This window comes from Nelumbo nucifera, chromosome 1 (genome assembly GCF_055504915.1).
Source record: "Nelumbo nucifera cultivar China Antique chromosome 1, China Antique-T2T, whole genome shotgun sequence".
Taxonomy (NCBI): domain Eukaryota; kingdom Viridiplantae; phylum Streptophyta; class Magnoliopsida; order Proteales; family Nelumbonaceae; genus Nelumbo; species Nelumbo nucifera.
This window is the reverse complement of record NC_142649.1, coordinates 193,862,954-193,868,931: the sequence shown is the minus strand read 5'-3', so window position 1 is coordinate 193,868,931 and position 5,978 is coordinate 193,862,954. Positions and strand designations below refer to the sequence as shown.

At 38.9% G+C, this 5,978-nt stretch overlaps 1 non-coding gene across 1 annotated transcript; it reads right to left on the bottom strand.

The window, feature by feature from the left end:
* Nucleotides 1-719: 719 nt before the first annotated feature.
* Nucleotides 720-826, bottom strand: LOC148804305 (small nucleolar RNA R71). Its single transcript, XR_016081546.1, has one exon. It is a non-coding gene; the product is annotated as a small nucleolar RNA R71 (small nucleolar RNA).
* Between the last annotated feature and the right edge of the window lie 5,152 nt (nucleotides 827-5,978).

Sequence of the window (5,978 nt, the reverse complement as noted above, 5' to 3'; positions counted from 1 at the left end):
AACTAGTACACTTGCTAGGGTTATATATTTATAGCTATCAAGTTTTTGGGGCCGTTGCCGGGGATTTAATCCTAAAATAATATTAAAATTTGTTAACCTTGATTAATTTGGACCTTTTATTTCTGTTTTTATTTTCTTTTATTATTTTTATTTTTGTTTATTTGTTCGAATTCTTGCTGGTTCAGATTTACTAGTGCATGACACACACTAGAAAGGAAGGACTAGCTGAATTCGATCCAGAAATTGAGAGGACCCTTCGCTTGTTGCAAAGGGCCAACAAAGGAAAAGCAAGAGAGGAGGTTGTTATTTGCGAACCAGCCATAGAGATTGAAGGAGAGATGGCAGAAGGAAATCACACCCTCTTGGACTATGCTTGTCCAAACATTGATGGGGCGACTTCCAGCATTTGCAAGCCCACCATCCATGCAAACAATTTTGATATAAAACTTGCAATAATTCAAATGATCCAAACTAGTATTCAGTTTAGTGGGTTACCAAATGATGACCCTAATGCACACATTGTTAACTTCCTTGAAATATGTGATACATTTAAACACAATGGAGTTAGTGATGATGCAATTAGGCTTAAATTATTTCCTTTTTCATTGCGTGATAGAGCTAGAGATTGGCTCAACTCACTCCCTACAGGAAGTATCACCACTTGGAATGATCTAACCCAGAAATTTTTGGCTAAATATTTCCCACCCTCCAAAACAGCAAAGCTAATTAATGATATTACTACTTTTTCTCAATTTGAGAGGGAATCCTTGTATGAAGCATGGAAAAGATTTAAGGAGATGCTTAGGAAGTGTCCTCACCATGGGATACTAACTTGGCGACAAATACAGACTTTTTATAATGGTATTACCCCCTCTAATAGATCCATTATTGATGCAGCCGCAGGTGGTACAATCATGAGGAAAACTCCAAAGGAAGCATATGACCTAGTGGAGGAGATGGTATCAAACAGCTACCAATGGAGTAATGATCGAACCAATCAGAGGGGAGTACACCACATTGATTCCTTTGCATCCCTATCTGCACAAATTGCCAACCTAAATAAAAGACTGGATAATTTTAGGACATGCCAATTCTGATTGTCAATTAAATAGTCTTTTTGTTTCCCATGAGAATGCAAATTTTATCTCTCATGCTGGCAGGTCAAATTACAACCCATATTCAAATACATACAATCCAGGGTGGAGGAGTCATCCAAATTTTTCTTGGATCAACAATCAGCAAAAGGCACCCATGGGATTCCAACCACAACCGCCCCCACGAGAGAAAAAGAGCAATTTAGAGGAGATGATTTCTAAGTTCATCAACACTGCTGAAACAAAATTCCAAAACCATGAAACATCAATTAAGAACTTAGAAGTTCAAGTGGGGTAGATTGTGAGCATGTTATCAGAGAGGAAAGAAGGAAGGCTGCCCAACAACACAGAAAAGAATCCCAGAGAGCATGTGAACGCCATAGCCTTAAGAAGCGGGAAGACAATCGGCGAAACCCAAGAAGACGACAAGGAAGCTGAATCGGCCAATCCACAAAAGGAGAATGAGGGAAGTACCCCTAAACTGAATTTACATGAAATTAAACTCCCTATTCTCTACCCAAGAAGAGTTTTGAAGGCTAAATTAGATCAACAATTTGAAAAAATTCTGAATGTGTTTAAAAAGATTCATATTAACCTTCCTCTTCTTGATGTGTTATCATAGATGCCCAAGTATGCAAAATTCCTAAAGGAGGTGATGTCCAACAAAAGAAAATGGGAGGATTGCGAGATGGTAAAACTAAACGAAGAATGTTCGGCCATTCTTAAAAATAAGCTACCACCAAAACTGAAGGATCTAGGGAGTTTCTCTATACCTTACACCATAGGAAATGCTGAATTCAATAAAGCCTTATGTGATCTTGGTGCTAGTATAAATTTAATGCCTTACTCTATTTTTAAGAGACTTGGATTACATGAACTAACATCTACCACCATTACCCTACAACTAGCTGATCGAAGCATTAAATACCCTAGGGGAATAGTGGAAGATGTCTTAGTTAAAGTAGGGAATTTCATCATCCCTGCTGATTTTATTGTGTTGGATATGGAGGAGGACAGATCGATGCCATTAATTCTAGGGAGACCCTTCCTTGCTACTGGTAATGCCTTAATCGATGTACAAAAGGGTCAACTTACTCTTAGGATTAATGGAGAAGAAATGATATTTAATATTTTTCAAACCCTGAAGTATCCCAACACTAAAGAGCATGAAATTTATGTAATCGACTTCATTGATGTGGTGGCAGCATTAATTAATAAATCAAAATTAGATGACCCCCTTGCAAATTGTCTCATTAATTCTAGTAATAACATGCAGGTAGTGGAGGACGAAGTAGAGGAGGTAATAAATTATTTAGAGGGCGACCAAGAAAAATGCAAGCCCAGACAAGGGAGATTTCTACCATTAGAGAGGCCAACCTCCACCAAACAATTACTACCTTCCATCAAAGCACCTCCAGATTTGGAACTTAAACCCTTACCTTTTCATTTAAAATATATATTTCTGGGAGACAGTTCCACCTTACCTATAATTATCTCTTCTGAATTGACAGGTCTCCAAGAGGAAAAGCTTGTGAGGGTACTCAAGCAACACATATCGGCCATAGGATGGAGCATTGCACATATAAAAGGAATCAGCCCGTTGGTTTGTACACACAAAATTCTGATGGAGGAAGGCTGCAGCCTTAAGGCACAACCACAAAGGAGGCTAAATCCTAAAATGCAACAGGTAGTAAAGGCAGAAATTCTGAAATGGTTCGAAGCAGGTATTATTTATCCAATTTCAAATTCATCATGGGTAAGCCCCGTTCAAGTCGTACCAAAGAAAGGTGGGATTACTATAATTATAAATGAAAATAATGAATCAACTCCCACAAGAACAATAACTGGTTGGAGGGTGTGTATAGACTATCGAAAATTAAATGAGGCCACTAGGAAAGATCACTTCCCTCTGCCATTTATTGACCAAATGATAGAGAGACTTGCAGGGCACGAATACTATTGCTTCCTAGACGGCTACTCCGGGTACCTTCAAGTACCCATTGCATTGGTAGATCAGGAAAAAACTACTTTTACTTGCCCATATGGAACCTTTGCATTTAGGAGAATGCCATTTGGACTGTGCAATGCACCTGCCACGTTCCAGCGGTGTATGATGTCATTATTTGGTGACTTCATCGATGACTTCATGGACGATTTCTCTATTTATGGATCATCATTTGATGAATGCTTGTTTAATCCGGAAAAGGTACTTCAAAGGTGTAAGGAATCTAACCTTGTTTTAAACTGGGAAAAATGTCATTTCATGGTTAGAGAAGGAATCGTTCTAGGGCATAAGGTGTCATCCCGGGGCATCGAGGTTGATAAAGCTAAAATAGAACTGATTGAAAAACTACCTCCACCGCAGTCATTAAAAGATGTTAGGGGCTTTCTCGGGCATGCCGGTTTTTATAGGCGATTTATCAAAGATTTCTCAAAAATCGCCAAGCCCCTAACAAATCTGCTAGTTAAGGATGTGCCTTTTGATTTCAATGATGATTGTTTGCATGCATTCAACATTCTTAAAGAGAAATTGGTTCAAGCGCCGATTGTATCAGCTCCTGAGTGGGAACTACCCTTCGAAATAATGTGTGATGCAAGAAATGATACCTTAGGCGCAATTTTAGGGCAAACAAAAGATAAGAAATTCCATACCATTTACTATGCAAGTAGGACCATGAATGAAGCACAAAAAAATTATTCCACTACCGAAAAGGAACTACTTAAAGTAGTATTTGCTATTGAAAAATTTAGATCCTATCCGCTCTTATCTAAAGTTATCATATTCACTGACCATGCTGCCTTGAGATATCCGCTTGCTAAGAAAGATGCAAAACCTAGGCTGCTACGATGGATCTTGCTGTTGCAAGAATTTGATTTAGAAATTAAGGACAAGAAGGGTAGTGAAAACACAGTAGCTGACCATTTATCAAGGTTGGATGAAAAGTATGTTGAAAATATTGATAATTCAGCCTTACATGATGAATTCCCAGATGAGAAACTCTATGCGATTAATGGTAATAATGAACCTTGGTTTGCTGATTTGGCTAACTTTTTGGCAGGGAAGGTGGTGCCACTTCACTTGACATATCAGCAGAGATAGAAATTCTTCTCTGATGTCAAGCATTATTTATGGGATGAACCTTACCTGTACTGGATCTGTGGGGACGGACTGATAAGAAGATGTATTCCCGAGGGGGAAGTGTTGAGTGTTATAAAATTCTGCCATGACAGAGAAGCAGGAGGTCACCATGGAACATCAAGAACTCTTCAAAGATTCTCCAAAGCGGATTCTATTGGCCATCACTCTTCAAGGATGTCTACACATATGTAAGTGCTTGCGATTATTGCCAGAGGACAGGTAATATCTCTCGACGAAATGAGATGCCCTTAAATAACATCCTTGTTTGCGAAATATTTGATGTATGGGGCATCGATTTCATGGGACCCTTCCCAAAATCTGTTAATAATTCTTATATACTTGTGGCTGTAGACTATGTGAGCAAATGGGTGGAGGCATGTGTATACCCCACTAATGATGCTCGGGTTGTCATTAAATTCATGAAAAAGTTCATATTAACTCATTTTGGGACACCTTGAGCTATCATAAGTGATGGGGGGAAGCACTTCTGCAACAAGCAATTCGATCAATTATTAAATAAATATGGTGTTACGCACAGAATTGCCACCCCCTATCACCCCCAGACTAGCGGCCAGGTAGAAATCTCTAATAGAGAACTAAAACAGATCTTGGAAAAGATGGTTACCACATCTAGGAAGGATTGGTCCTTAAGGCTAGACGATGCACTTTGGGCTTATCGTACGGCATTCAAAACTCCAATTGGTATGTCCCCTTATCAATTAGTCTTCGGCAAAGCATGCCATCTACCCATTGAGCTGGAACATAGAGCTTACTGGGCAACCAAATTTCTGAATTTTGATTTAAGAAACGTATGTGATCAAAGAAAGCTCCAAATCAACGAATTAGAGGAATGGAGAAATCAAGCATATGAGAATGCCCGGACTTACAAAGAAAAAACCAAAGCATGGCATGACTCCTGTATTGTAATAAAGGAATTTAAAGGAGACAAAGTGCTGATCTTTAACTCTCGTCTCAAGCTATTCCCTGGGAAGCTGAAAACCAGGTGGAGTGGACCCTTTGTAGTGGCTAGAGTATTCCCTCATGGAGCGATTGAACTGCATAATGGTAAGGGCAACACATTCAAGGTAAATGGGCAGCAGTTGAAGCATTATATTGAAGGAGAGCAACCCATCCACCATGGGTCCATTCTCTCCTTGAAACTGCCATGAAAGAAAGGAGAAAGTCAAGCTCACGACTTTAAAAGAGCGCTTGTGGGAGGCAACCCATTTAGTTTAGTTGATTGTTTTGTTCAGTTTTTTTTATCTCTTATGAGTGTTTTTCGTATCTCACATCTACAGGATCTCAACGAGGCATTCAGGGAAGTCCTCTTAAATCTCTCTCTCCTTGTTCTTATTATGCATATTCCATACATTGAGGACAATGTATATCTTAAGTGTGGGGGAGGATTAAGGGGTTGATAAATTTTTTCGGACTCTAGCATGCTTTAATCATCACTTTTTAACCTTTCCATTTGAAATTTTTGCTCCTTAGAGACTTGTTTTTGAAATGATTGCAAACCACACTAAATCATATGCTTAGGTGGGATAAAAAAAAAAGGATGCAGGCAAATCTAGCTGAAATTTTTGGCTATGGAAGGTATCTCAGTAGTTTGAATGATCAACGGGCAAGATGCAATACAGATTTGACCCTTGTGAGCGTTTGGTTTCTAACGGACAAATATGGTTTGATTATTGTAGAACTTGTTTTGGTAGGCATGTTGAGACCACAACAATGAGTTCATGTAT